Genomic DNA, 16,090 nt, shown 5'->3' on the forward strand with positions numbered 1-16,090 from the left:
TAATGAATTTTTGGAGTGTTTAGAAGTTTTAAAGAACTGAATTTACTTGGGATTGTATAAATAAGTCTGCTGGGATATGTAGTACTACAGCTATGACAAGTGTGGGGAGAGCCAGCGCAGCTGCTTCCATGATAAGACAAAGGGGTAATAAATCTTTCATTGGAAACAAAGATGACAATGGCTGGATATCTCAGGCTGCAGTGTGTCTTATCTATGTCTTCTAAATGTAAGCTTTGCATTCTGTGCTGCACTACAAGTCCCTTCTAACCTGTTAACAATAGTTTCAGGGGAGGAGTAAGGAGAGTCAGATAACTTAAAATTAATTTTACTTTTGCTGATTTGGTTATGTAAATGATGAATCTATTGTTAACTCTGATGAGAGTTCTTTTATTTTAGATGATTCTCGATTTGGGAATGATGGTGGATTCTGCACCAGATATGTCATGGTCACTGAATATGAGGTAAACCAAGGGTAAAACCAAGCACAAGTAGAACCATTATAGAACTGTATGGGTCTCAGCTCATGAAGTTGAACTAGAAGCCATCACTGAGACAGGGTACAATGTCTGAGGGTAGGTGTTTGATATAGTGGGACTATGGTCCAATCTGGAAAGCGAGAGCTTTCTGTAGGGTCAATGTTAAGCTTAAAAGGATTTCCATGCTGTTCAGGTAGTGATAGACCCTGCTGCCCCCACATAGGTGGGTATAGTCAAAAGTCAGGACACACACTAAGGCTGATACGAAGGAAAGTAGAGGTAACTTGTGGGCAGACACTGCCGCTAACCCAGCTGCAGAGGCCTAGGGGATATGCCTTACTGATAATTGGTCACTATACTCGACCCAAACCCCCCTTTTAGCTCTCTTTTCAGGTTTTACAACACTGAGGCACCAAAAATGGTCCAGGACTACAGTAAAAGAGGATGTACAAGTCCTGATCTCCGGTGGTAAGAGAATATATTTACTGAGTGCATTGTCCCCACTGATGGCATAAAGCAGTGTTTAGAAGTAGCCATGTGTGACCTGGTGAGCAGAGGATGGGCGGCTGCAGGATTTAACATCACTACAGACACTGCATGGCATGTGTTAAATGCAAAGTAGGCCAAAAAGTGAAAAGTTTCTCAGAGCCAGGCCCAGAGCCCTTGTACCTGTTCCAGAGATTGCAGGTTAACTATATGCAGTTACTAAAGGTGAGACGGTATAAGTACGTGCTTGTGTGTATAGTTATCTATCTTCAGAAAAGTCTGAGGCATATCTGGTGAAGAAAGCCATCACAAACGGGGCTGCAGATAGACGGCTACTGAAGAAATAGTGTGTCACTTGTATTGGTATTTTCTGTAAGGTACCCTCCTGACAGAAGAATTGGCTTTAGCCCATGTCAAACTTTCTTTAGGTCAGCCCCTAGGTTAGGGTTGTATTCTTGGCAACTCCTACAGATGTGGTATGGTGTACTGACTGACTATGTGATGTATTGGCAAAAACATTTGACTAATGTATAGTTTTGAGTTTTCTCTCCTTCTCAGATTTTAAGTTAGTGGGCGGGACCTATTCATTTGAGCCAAGAGATTGATGGTGATGAAGAGACACGTGAGAAAAACCTTGGAACCAAGATTTGATGGTCCATTCCAAATGCTGATGATAACCAGTACTTCTGTGATATTTGAAGGAGAGCCTAATTGTATCCATGCTTCATATTGCAAGAAAGTATCTACACACAAAGCGATGAAGATTCTCCTGATAATGCTGTTACAGATGGTCCTGACGATAAGCCTGCATAGAACATTTAACAATGAAGTGGGACAATAAGTTTCTTAAACATCATATGATTTTGATCGAAGATCTGAATGTGTCAGATTGTAGGATATGTCCTCATAACCCCATATTAGCCTAAGTCATGTCATATATAGCTGTTTCTTTGACGCAACAGGAAATGTTTGAAGTATATATTTAAGAAGATACCACCTCATATTTTAGGAACAATACATAGTATAAACAAGTAAATATCAGCAAGTTGTAGTAAAAATCTTATCTTCATTTTGTTTGTTTAATACAAAACATATACAAAAGGATGAGCAGACCAAGATATAAAAGGCCAGAACTATGATTGAGATTAGGTTAGAATACAGGAACATATGAGGGGAATCTGGTAAAGTCCGGCAGTAGACATTAGGTCACTGAAGTACCTAAATATGAATTCCTGTATTCAGCCATCTCAAAATGGGGGAATGTTAGAGTCAGATCCTCCATCTTTGTATTTTGTCAGTCATCTTGTAACCTTTCACACATAAACTGTGTAAGTAAGTCGCAGCTGGCTATTTGTATATCTTATCTTCATGGTATATGGAGGTCACTGAGACTCATTTAGCACCAACATGACATCTTATCTCTGTTTCCATGATATATGCATATAGACATAGTGTAAGCTGTTAGTTCACACATAAGTGTTTTTGAAGCTTTCTTTGTTTAAGGACAAAGTACAAAGTCCATTAAGCTGTAATGATATGCAAAATACATAAGGCCTCAGCCAATAGTCATGTGCCAGGTTTATCTTATAACCAATTATTTTATGCCAACTATGTTAGAATAGTCCAACCTGCTCTTGTCTGTATTGTATTTAAACCACCTTTGTGCACCATTAAATGAGAACTCACTTGATACACCATCAGTTGTGTGTGTGTGTGGCTTCTCCAGACCTGATAATGGGCGTAATTACTTCAGGCCTGATATTTAATTTGGAACTCAGCAACATACTCTATCATGGGGACCCCTTAATGTCCCTAACAGTTCCATTCGTAAGGGGAAAGGTGTGTGAGGACTGAGGGAGCTTTACCAACACCATGAGTGAGGAATACAGTGCTTTGTAAAAGTGTTTATACCCCTTGAACTTTTCACATTTTGTCACCTTACAACCACAAACTAAAATGTATTTTATTGAGATATTAAGTGATAGACCAACACAAAGTAGCATATATTTGTGAAGTGGAACGAAAATGATACATGGTTTAAAATAGAATAGAAATCTCAAATAGAAATCTGAAAAGTGTGATATGCAAAATTATTCAACCCCCTGTACTCTGATACCCCTAAATAAAATCCAGTGCAATCAATTGCCTTCAGAAGTCATTTAATTCGTTAATAGAGTCCAGCTGTGTGTAATTTAGTCTCAGTACAAACACACCTGTTCTGCGAAGGCCTCAGGGGTTTGTTAGAGAACACTAGTGAACAAACAGCATCATGAAGACCAAGGAACATACCAGACAGGTCAGAGATAAAGTTGTGGAGAAGTTTAAAGCAGAGTTAGGTTATAAAAACATATCTCAAACTTTGAGCATCCCAAGGAGCACTGTTCTATCCATCATTCAAAAATTGAAAACATACTCTACAACTGCAAACACACTAAGACATGGCAATCCACATAAACTGACAAGTTGAGCATGGAGAGCACTGGTCAGAGAAGCAGCCAAGAGGCCCATGGTCACTCTGGAGGAGCTTCAGAAATCCACAGCTTAGGTGGATATGTCCACAGGAGAACTATAAGTCGTTCCCTCAACAAATCTGGCCTTTATGGAAGAGTGGCAAGAAGAAAATCATTGTTGAAAGAAAGATGTAGGAAGTGCCATTTGCCATTTGCCTCAAGCCATATAGGGAACACAGCAAACATGGAAGATGATGCTCTGGTCAGATGAACCCAAAGCAGACCTAATGTGTCGTGGAAAAGAAACACTGCTCATCGCCCTGAACACTGGTGTTCTGCTGCTACTACTGTGAAACTTTTCTTCAGGGGATACTACGGGGAAATTGTTCAGATTTGGTGGCAAGATGGATGGAGCTAAATACAGGACAACCCTGGAAGAAAACCTGTTGGAGGCTGCAAAAGATTTGAGACTGGGAAGGAGATAACCTTCCAGCAAGGCCCTAAACATTTAGCCAGAGCTAAAGCGGAATAATTTTGATCAAAGTATATTCATGCGTTAGAATGGCCCAGTCATAGTCCAGACCTAAATTCCATTGACCATCTGTGGCAAGATATGAAATCTGCTGTTCACAGATGCTCTCCATCTAATCTGGCTGAGCTTGAGCCATTTTGCAAAGAAGAATGGGCAAAAATCTGAGTCTCTAAATAGGTAAAGCTTGTAAAGACATACTCCAAAAGACTTGCAGCTATAATTGCAGTGAAAAGTGTGTGTACAAAGTATAGGGGTCTGAATACTTTTGCACTTCACACTTTTTAGATTTTTATTTGATTAAATTTTTTTTTTTTTTTAAAAAAAGCATCATTTTCGTTACTCTTCACAATTATGTGCTACTTTGTGTTGGTCTTTCACGTAAAATCTCAAAATACTTTTAAGGTTGTAAAGTAACACAATGTGAAAAAGTTGAATACTTTTGCAAGGCACTGTAATCAAAGTGCCACATTAACAATAATCAAATAAAGCCTCTCCTATTTAATAAATATTACTGTAGCCATACATGACAACCCAGCCACAACGATGCTTCAAAAACGCCCACTCCAACGTACCACCTACTAATGATAACTAGCCCTGGGCAGTGCACTTCCGCTCAGACCGATGTCCATTCCAGTGCATCAGGCAATTTTTTATTTTTTTTTTCCTTATTTCTTCAATAACTTTATAGGTGCTGCAAGGCTCACTCCATCATTCTACAGTGTTGGCCAAAAGTATTGGCACTCCTGCAATTCTGTCAGATAGTACTCATTTTCTTCCAGAAAATGATTGCAAGCACAAACGCTTTGGTATTAATATCTTCCTTTATTTTGCTTGCAATGAAAAAACACAAAAGAGAATGAAAAAAAAAGTCCAATCATTGATCATTTTACTCAAAACTCCAAAAATGGGCTGGACAAAAGTATTGGCACCCTCAGCCTAATACTTGGTAGCACAACCTTTAGACAAAATAACTGCGAACAACCTCTTCCGGTAACCATCAATGAGTTTCTTACAATGCTCTGCTGGAATTTTAGACCATTCTTCTTTGGCAAACTGCTCCAGGTCCCTGAGATTTGAAGGGTGCCTTCTCCAAACTGCCATCAAGAGATCTCTCCACAGGTGTTCTATGGGATTCAGGTCTGGTCTCATTGCTGGCCACTTTAGAAGTCTCCAGTGCTTTTTCTCAAACCATTTTCTAGTGCTTTTTGAAGTGTGTTTTGGGTCATTGTCCTGCTGGAAGACCCATGACCTCTGAGGGAGACCCAGCTTTCTCACACTGGACCCTACATTATGCTGCAAAATTTGTTGGTAGTCTTCAGACTTCATAATGCCATGCACACGGTCAAGCAGTCCAGTGCCAGAGGCAGCAAAGCAACCCCAAAACATCAGGGAACCTCCGCCATGTTTGACTGTAGGGACTGTGTTCTTTTCTTTGAAGGCCTCTTTTTTTTTTTCCCCTGTAAACTCTATGTTGATGCCTTTTCCCAAAAAAGCTCTAATTTTGTCTCATCTGACCAGAGAACATTCTTCCAAAACGTTTTTGGCTTTCTCAGGTAAGTTGTGGCAAACTCCAGCCTGGCTTTTTTATGTCATGAAAAGTGTAAAGCTCTAAACTCACCGATGTACTTGAGTCCAAAAAGGGGTGCACGATCACATATCCTGGGTCACAGGGATAAATTCCAAACCGAAAAACATTTCTTCAATAAAGTTGATCCGCACTCCTTATGTCTCGTATTTTTTCTTTAAAATTTAACTTTTAATGATCCAAAAAAAGGGCATACAGTCCAAAAAACAAAAATACATAGACAGTGACAAAGAGTGGAAAAATTAAGTATCCATAGTAATAAAAAACGCCAACGCGTTTCGGGGAAGAGACCCCTTAGTCATGGCATACATACAACATTTACAACTGCAGTTCCTTATATAGTTCTAATTATCAACATCAAATACACCTAAAGCCTCTGACGTTTTTTGTAAATCTCCTATCAAAACAGTTTCTGCGGTTTTATAATGATACATATAGAAAAGCGTGTCTGGTATAATTATGATGAATGTTAATCCTTCTTACCATTGCAACTCACTATATAAAATTTAATTATCTATGCCAGTGTATCATAATCAAACTTCATATATATATAACATCACATTTACCGTGTTTTCCGATTCATTTCGCTGGTGCTCATTTCATTGAAATACTTCCGGGGTATAGTTGAATCCTACTAACCCCACGTGGGTATAGCTAGACACGCCTCTCGAAGGGGGAGGAGAAGAATACGTCAATCTCCCTACAACAAATCTCTACGTAGCTGGATACATCTCACTTTATACTCGAAAGAGCATTCCCATACATATAGTTGACTGTTGAATGGATGTAAATGTGAACAGTACTCTAATGTGTCCCAAAACATCTCCAACAGGTAAAGAGTAAAAAATAAGTAAGAAAATTACAAAATTGTGTGTATTACCTAGATTGTATAATAAATAATCACAGATTCTTAATATATGTAGGTTAAATCTGTCTTAATATTTAACCCATTCGGTATTCTGGAATTAAACTTCCAAATATAGAAAGCTTTCTATATTTGGAAGTTTAATTCCAGAATACCGAATGGGTTAAATATTAAGACAGATTTAACCTACATATATTAAGAATCTGTGATTATTTATTATACAATCTAGGTAATACACACAATTTTGTAATTTTCTTACTTATTTTTTACTCTTTACCTGTTGGAGATGTTTTGGGACACATTAGAGTACTGTTCACATTTACATCCATTCAACAGTCAACTATATGTATGGGAATGCTCTTTCGAGTATAAAGTGAGATGTATCCAGCTACGTAGAGATTTGTTGTAGGGAGATTGACGTATTCTTCTCCTCCCCCTTCGAGAGGCGTGTCTAGCTATACCCACGTGGGGTTAGTAGGATTCAACTATACCCCGGAAGTATTTCAATGAAATGAGCACCAGCGAAATTAATCGGAACACACGTTAAATGTGATGTTATATATATATGAAGTTTGATTATGATACACTGGCATAGATAATTAAATTTTATATAGTGAGTTGCAATGGTAAGAAGGGTTAACATTCATCATAATTATACCAGACACGCTTTTCTATATGTATCATTATAAAACCGCAGAAACTGTTTTGATAGATTTACAAAAAACGTCAGAGGCTTCAGGTGTATTTGATGTTGATAATTAGAACTATATAAGGAACTGCAGTTGTAAATGTTGGATGTATGCCATGACTAAGGGGTCTCTTCCCCGAAACGCGTTGGCGTTTTTTATTACTATGGACACTAAATTTTTCCACTCTTTGTCACTATGTATTTTTGTTTTTTGGACTGTATGCCCTTTTTTATGGATCATTAAAAGTTAAATTTTAAAGAAAAAATACGAGACATAAGGAGTGCGGATCAACTTTATTGAAGAAATGTTTTTCGGTTTGGCTTTTTTATGTCTCTGGGTAAGAAGTGGGGTCTCCCTGGGTATCCTACCATACAGCCCCATCTAGGGAGGTTAGCCACAGTGCCATGGGCTTTAAACTTGATGACACTGCGCACGGTAGACACAGGAACATTCAGGTCTTGTAGCCTTGAGATTGCTCATGCTTCCTCACAATTTTGCTTCTCAAGTCCTCAGACAGTTCTTTGGTCTTCTTTCTTTTCTCCATGCTCAATGTGGTACACACAAGGACACAGGACAGAGGTTGAGTCAACTTTAGTCCATTTCAACTGGCTGCAAGTGTGATTTAGTTATTGCCACCACCTGTTAGGTGCCTCGGGTAAGTAACAGGTGCTGTTAATTACACAAATTAGAGAAGCATCACATGATTTTTCAAACAGTGCCAATACTTTTGTCCACCCCCTTTTTATGTTTGCAGTGGAATTATATCCAATTTGGCTTTTCGACAATTCTCTTTGCGGTTTTCCATTGAAGACAAATTAAATGAAGATAATAATACCAAAGAATTTGTGTTTGCAATCATTTTTCTGGAAGAAAATAAGTATTATCTGACAGAATTGCAGAGGTGCCAATACTTTTGGTCAGCACTGTATATGTGTCACAATCTCCTTAAAGAAATATAACAAACACCATTGTTAAATTCGAAATTTGATGTACATCAAAATGTCATTATATATACCCCTGCCACCCCCCCCCAAAAAAAACCCCCATCCGATCTATTCTACTCTCCCCCCCCCCCCCCGTTGCATTAAAACGCACAATACTAGAAAACAATAAACCCAACAAGACAATATACACATACATATCCATACAAACAAGCAAATGTATGAAGGAGAATCAACATGAGATAACAAAAGGGAAAAAGAAATTAAAAAAATGATGAAAAACCCATCATGGGTGGTGGCACTGGCAGACACGTTTCTGGTTTTGGTGACAACAGCTACATGTGGACATCTCCTGTATAGGAGTTCTTTTGTACATTACCAAATGACAAACTGATGGCAAAAAGGAAGATTTGCAAACACATTAGCCATTGGTGTAAAGGGACACATGTATAAACTAGTTCTTTCCGTATTCACATGAAATGGTGTTAACAGCATATTTGGCAAAGTTGAATTAGCAGTGGCAACAACTGAGCAAGAAGATCATTCCATTCCTTCGCCCCATAATCGTCTTTATTGGCAGGCCACTTCCTTTCCACAACTAGAATGTTACATTATCCTCCTGCAATTCCTCATCCTCCTCTACACAATCTGCACCCAGTTATCCAGCGGGTCTTCAGTTTAATTACTTCCTGGCTGAGTTATTGGTGGTGCAGTCGCTGCCAAGCCATGTAGTGGAATCCAATGCATTTCACCAGCTGATGGCAGCGCACAGTCTCCATGGAGAATGCCTAGTTTTTTTTTTATTTCTCAAGGAAAGTTGTCTCTACTTGTTGACCATGTGGGCCTTTCCTTGTAAATGTCCATATGGAGAAAGGTGCACAGCATAAATTATAGGCGGTGGACAATACCTTAGCTCTCATGGCCCAGTGGGTAAATGTTTTGAACATCATAGGACACAGACTACAGACACAGCAAGGCCCGATGCTTTCTAGTACTGACATCTCCTCACAGGTGAAGGGTAGGCACAATTTCAACAACAGGCAGAGCCCATCCACCTCCTCCAGTGCTTACATACTGGACACTCTAAACGTTTCCCTACTGGGTCATCTACCAGGGTCCCGTACCTGCGACCCCCTCATTACTTTCAACATAAGCTTTTCCTCTACACACATTTGAACAGTACTGTCCATCTTTTTTCAAATACTTGACAGTCCATCATATTATGCTCTGATTCACTGCCAAACATGTTGCCTCAACTGCCACTGCTCAGTCAAAAATGCCTTGTGGCCTGGCAATCATATCATGCCCTGCTTTACTGACACAAATGTTGCCATAGCTATCACCACTGTCACTTCTCAGTCAGAAATGTCCTGTGACAATTCATCATATTATGCACTGCTGCCTAGTGTCTACTACCACTGCCACCAGTCAGGCAAATATGTCCTACAGATGGATCCGTCACATTATGCCCTGCTGCACTGCACAACTATCACCACTAAGGCAGACATGTCCTTGCCCCAACTGTCTAGTGCCAATCACCACTGTCACCACACAGTCAGACATGTTCTGTGGCCTTGTCCATCATATTATGTCCTGCTGTACTGCCACAAATATTGCTACAGCTACAACCACTAATACCAATCAGTCCATCATATTATGCCATGCTGCACTGCCACATGTTGCCTAAACTGCCTTGTGCCTACCATCACTCAGTCAGACATGTACTGTGGCCTGGTCTACCAAATTATGCCCTGCTGCATTGCCACACACGTTGACATAACTACGTAGTACTTACCACCACTTCCACCAGTCAGGTAGATGTGTCCTGCAGCTTGGTCCATCACATTTTACGCTGTTTCACTACCATACATAATGTCACAACTGTCTAGTGCCCACGATTACTGCCACCACTCAGAAGTGTACTGTGGTTTGTTCCATCATATTACCTCCTACTACACTGGCACAAATGTTGCTTCAGCTATCAACACTACCACCCCTCGGTTAGACATGTTCCACGACCTGTTACATCGGAAAATTCCATGCTGCACTGCTATACTTGTTTCCACAACTGCCTAGTGCCTACCACTACTGCCACCATTTAGTCAGACATGTCCTGCAGCCTAGTCAATCATATAAAGCTCTGCTACACTGCCACAAATGTTGCCACAGCTATCAACACTGCCATCACTCAGCCAGAAATGTCCTGTGATGTAGTTCAAATTGTGCCCCACTGCACTGCCACACATGTTGCCATAGCTACCTAGTGCCTACCACAACTGCCACCAGTCAGGCAAATATGTCCTGCAGCTTCATCTGTCACAATATGCCCTGCTGCACTGCCACACGTTGACACCACTACATAGTATTTACATCCAATTAGACATGTCCTGCGGCCTGTTCAATCATATTATACAGTGTTGGCCAAAAGTATTGGTACCCCTGCAATTGTCAGATAATACTCATTTTCTTCCAGAAAATGATTGCAATGACAAATTCTTAGGTATTATTATCTTCATTTAATTGGTCTTCAATGGAAAACCACAAAAAGAATTGTCAAAAAGCCAAATCGGATATAATTCCACACCAAACATAAAAAAGGGGGTGGACAAAAGTATTAGCACCGTTTGAAAAATCATGTGATGCTTCTCTAATTTGTGTAATTAGCAGCACCTGTTACTTACCTGAGGCACCTAACAGGTAGTGGCAATAACTAAATCACACTTGCAGCCATTTGAAATGGATTAAAGTTGACTCAACCTCTGTCCTGTGTGCTTGTGTGTACCACATTGAGCATGGAGAAAAGAAAGAAGACCAAAGAACTGTCTGAGGACTTGAGAAGCAAAATTGTGAGGAAGCATGAGCAATCTCAAGGCTACAAGTCCATCTCCAAAGACCTAAATGTTCCTGTGTCTACCATGCGCAGTGTCATCAAGAAGTTTAAAGACCATGGCACTGTGGCTAACCTCCCTAGATGTGGACAGAAAAGAAAAATTGATGAGAGATTTCAACGCAAGATTGTGCGGATGGTGGATAAAGAACCTCGACTAACATCCAAACAAGTTCAAGCTGCCCTGCAGTCCAAGGGTACAACAGTGTCAACCCATACTATCCGTCGGCATCTGAATGAAAAGGGACTGTATGGTAAGACACCCAGGAAAACCCCACTTCTTACCCAGAGACATAAAAAAGCCAGGCTGGAGTTTGCTAAAACTTACCTGAGAAAGCCAAAAACGTTTTGGAAGAATGTTCTCTGGTCAGATGAGACAAAAGTAGGGCTTTTTGGGAAAAGGCATCAACATAGAGTTTACAGGGAAAAAAAAAAAAAAAAAAAGAGGCCTTCAAAGAAAAGAACACGGTTCCTACAGTCAAACATGGCGGAGGTTCCCTGATGTTTTGGGGTTCCTTTGCTGCCTCTGGCGCTGGACTGCTTGACCGTGTGCATGGCATTATGAAGTCTAAAGACTACCAACAAATTTTGCAGCATAATGTAGGGCCCAGTGTGAGAAAGCTGGGTCTCCCTCAGAGGTCATGGGTCTTCCAGCAGGGCAATGACCCAAAACACACTTCAAAAAGCACTAGAAAATGGTTTGAGATAAACACTGGAGACTTCTAAAGTGGCCAGCAATGAGTCCAGACCTGAATCCCATAGAACACCTGTGGAGAGATCTCAAAATGGCAGTTTGGAGAAGGCAACCTTCAAATCTCAGGGACCTGGAGCAGTTTGCCATAGAAAAATGGTCTAAAATTCCAGCAGAGCATTGTAAGAAACTCATTGATGGTTACCGGAAGCGGTTGTTCGCAGTTATTTTGTCTAAAGGTTGTGCTACCAAGTATTAGGCTGAGGGTGCCAATACTTTTGTATGGCCCATTTTTGGAGTTTTGTGTAAAATGATCAATGATTTGACTTTTTTTTTTTTTATATTCTCTTTTGTGTTTTTCATTGCAAGCAAAATAAATGAAGATATTAATACCAAATCATTGCAATCATTTTCTGGAAGAAAATAAGTATTATCTGACAGAATTGCAGGGGTGCCAATACTTTTGGCCAACACTGTACCATGCTGCACTGCCACACTGCTGTTTCGATCTGATTGGATCTGCGGGCTGAAGAGATCCAATCAGATTGAAACAGCTGTCCTCAGCTGAGAGACTGACTTGGTAAAATCCCACATCATTGCAGCAAAGGCCTCTGGGAAGGTCGGGTATGATGTTAAAGCGAGCGCCCCCTAGTGGGTTGCATGACTGAGGCACTGTCTCCTTATAACAACATCATGGAAGACAGATTTGCATATTCTTCCCATGATCCCTCACAGTGGAGCGCAAATGGCTTAATAAGTCTCCACACACCTATATGGTGGTCTCTCCCTAAGGAGTGACAATATCCCCTTTTACCACCAGTCTGGCAGATATGTCCTGTGTCGTGCTCCATCACGTTATGCCCTGCTGCACTGCCACACATGTTGCCACAGCTGCGAAGTGCCTACAATAGCCTCCAGTCATCAGATATGCCCTCTGTCCTGGCACAACACATTATGATCTACAGCATTATCATATACAGTATATTGCCACAGTAGTTGTTGTTAAGTGTGCACCACTACTGCCATAAGTCAGACAGACACGTCATGCAGGCTGGTCCATCACTATATGCTCTACTACACTGCCACAAAATGTTGCCATAAAGCTAACATCACTGCCACCACTCAGTCAGACATGCCCCAGTGGTCTGGACCATCATATTATGCGCTGCTCTACTGCTACAAATGTTGCCACAGCTACAATAACTGCCAAAACTCATTTAGCTATTTTCTGCAGCCTGGTCCACCATATTATGCCCTATTGCATGACCACACATGTTGCCATAGCTGTCTAGCGCCCATCACCACTTCCACCACTCAAGCAGACGTGTCCTGCGGCCTGGGCATGATCCACCATAACAATCCACTATAGCACACTGTTTGAGCCCTTGGCCATAGTGTTGATCTAAAAAAAAAAAAAAAAAAAATCATTTTGATTTCATACCTGCTCCCCAAATAACTGGCATATAAATATATCAATTTAAGTAAATACAAGTCATCGTATCTCGTATTTTACCCAGTTATGCTATAGTTACCATGCTATATTACTGATCTTTAGGTCTGCTATTTAGCATTACTGTTCCTGCATAGCTAATGAAGCACTAAAATGTCTGGACAAATGACGTGGGTGGCAGGGAACTGGCTAAAGGTTGCTGGAACTAGGGTTTCAGATGATCCAATAAATTTTCGATTGGCAATAAATTTGGCGACTGGTCAGGCAAATAAAGCATTGTAATATGGCAGAAAAATTCCTGTGAAACCCTTGCTATGTGTGGACAAGCATTATCCTTCTGTAAAAAGACTACTTGGAAGCCCTGACATGAGAGGAAATACATGAGGCCACAGGATGTCCCACACATATCGCTGAACTGTTAGTGTCCCTCGTATCACTACTAACAGTGACAGACTGTCATATGTAATGGCTACCCAGAACATCAAACCAGCAGCTGGAGTGAACTTTTGCTCCAAAAGAAAGATAGGATTGAAGTGCTCACCATGAATACTGCATACTGGCTCCCAAAGAGAACCTGGATTCTTTGCTAAAGATGATACACTTTCAATCTGTAGCAGTGTAGGCATATTGTTCATGACACCACTGGAAATGAAGGTGACTGGTTGTCAGTGGCAAGACAAGTAATGTGTGCCATGAAACCAAGTTTCCTTCTGCAGAGCAGCCGGAATTGGTCCAGTCAACACTTTTAGACCTGGGCCCCACGTTGCATAAACGTCACAGCTTGCCTGAGGCAAAAACAACGTTGAAAAACTGCAGCATTTTACAGCAAGGTGGATGAATGAATCCCATGCCCACTTTGTGGAAAAATACGCAGTGAACAAGTTGTGATTTCCAAAACTGTTGAGGTCTTACAAATTGCAGCAAGTCAATTATACATACGGAAATGCTGTTTATAGGAACAATTGAAGGAAAAAGATTTTCTGTGAAAAGTGCTGCAGGAAAAACCAAAACGCCTTGCCACCGCGGATTTTCCCACAGCACTTTTTTTGCCGCAGGACGCTTACACCATCTTTAGGCTAGACCCCGTGTCTAATCAATCCACACCTGTAAATATTCACATAATCAAGAGTTTTGCAGTAAGGGCGGGTTCGCACCTGCGCCCGTGCACGCTTTAGGCAATCCTGCTGGGTTTCCTTCTCCTGCATGAGAAACTGGACAGGGGACGGAAACCCAGCAGTCAGTTTTCAAACCCATTCACTTGAAAAGTGAGTGCCCGTGAGCGTTTTATACCTGTCTGCGGCAAAACCGTTTTTTTTTTAACTAGACACAAAGTGGGACATGCAGGACTTTGCGTCCAGTTAAAAAAAAAAAACAAAACGGTTTCGCCATGGACAGGTACAAAACGCTCACTATTAGAGATGAGCGAACACTGTTCGGATCAGCCATTCCGAACAGCACGCTCCCATAGAAATGAATGGAAGCACCTGGCACGTACACTTTGCCGGGGGCCGGTTGCTGTGCCAGGTGCTTCCATTCATTTCTATGGGAGCGTGCTATTCGGAATGGCTGATCCGAAGTGTTCACTCATCTCTACTCACTATTAAAACTCATTCACATGAACGGGTTTTAAAAACTGACTCCCGGGTTTCCTCTGTCCAGTTTCTCAGGGCACAAGACGGAAACCTAGCTGGATTGTTTAACCCTTTCGCTGCCAGGCACGTACACTGTATGTGCTCCCAAGGTGGCACTTCAGTAGCGGAGGACGTACTTAGTACGTCCTCCCTACTAATGCCGATATCTCTGGACTGCATCAACATATCTTGATGCTTTAAAATGCATTTTAAAGAAGAGACTCTCATCTTTAAAATATCAGGGACTTGATGATTTTACTTACAGTCTTGGAACGATTCACTGTTGAAAACACTATTTGGCATTGAGATCCAACTGCAGATCTCAATTCCCGACAGCATTTCAACAGTGAATTTCTCCAAAACTGTACATCCAATCATCGAGTTCTTGATATCATTTTAAAGATGAGATTCTCCTCTTTAAAATGCAATTGAAAGCATCAAGATATGTTGATGCAGTCCAAAGATATAGAGCTCCAAAGTGTCCCCAACCCCCCCACCCCCGTCTAAGCAAGCAATTTGCGATCTTTAACAAGAAAGGAAGAGGGACACGAAGCAGCCCAGCAGAGAGAGAGAGAGAGACAGAAACGATCTCTCTCTCTCTCTCTGCATAAGGGCTCGTTCACATCTGCGTTGTGAACTCCGTTCTGCAGGTTTCCGTTTCCTGCCTAAAACAGAGGCAGGATACGGAAACCTGAAGGATTCTTTCTCACCCATTCATTTGACCCAGACGTTTACCATTGTCCAGGTCGCAAGCCAAAAAAAAAAAGTTGCACCAAACACTTACACAACATATACATAAAGTCGCAAATAAAGTTTACATTTCACCCAATCCCTGTCCTGTCTATACCTGATCTTTCTACAGTAAAATACGTCTCTAGTGATATCCGTTACAAACTAAAATAATAGTAATAACGATTATCACTAGAGATGAACGTATAGATTGCTAAAATTATTATAGGGGGATGGAAAAATTTTTTTTTATGTAAAGTCCTATTTAATTTGCATGCACAAAATGGGATGGCGCATTTCAGCGATTCTTTAACACCCGCCCCTGTAAATATATACATGTGTGGTATGTATGAACTCCTCACATATTGCAGTTTTATGTACAGTACATTATGTTTGCAGAAAGGGATTTCTTGAGCCGCACTTTAGTGGCAAATTTGAATTTTTGCGCAATTTTTGCTAGCAATCTCTGTTTGCGGCAAAGTTGAATGAAGGTGGTTGTATATATAAACTATTAAATTGTGTTTTTATATACGGTATGCTGTGTACTCTGAAAAAAGTTAGATTTTGGTATCACAGTCACAGTTTGGTAGGTGCAGTATAGCTTTTTAACATATTAGTGAACAACAGCAAAATCCTGCTTGTCTTCTGTATTCGTGTTTTTGGGAGTCCGAGCTCTTG

This window comes from Leptodactylus fuscus, chromosome 1 (assembly GCF_031893055.1).
Source record: "Leptodactylus fuscus isolate aLepFus1 chromosome 1, aLepFus1.hap2, whole genome shotgun sequence".
In the NCBI taxonomy this organism is placed as follows: Eukaryota; Metazoa; Chordata; class Amphibia; order Anura; family Leptodactylidae; genus Leptodactylus; species Leptodactylus fuscus.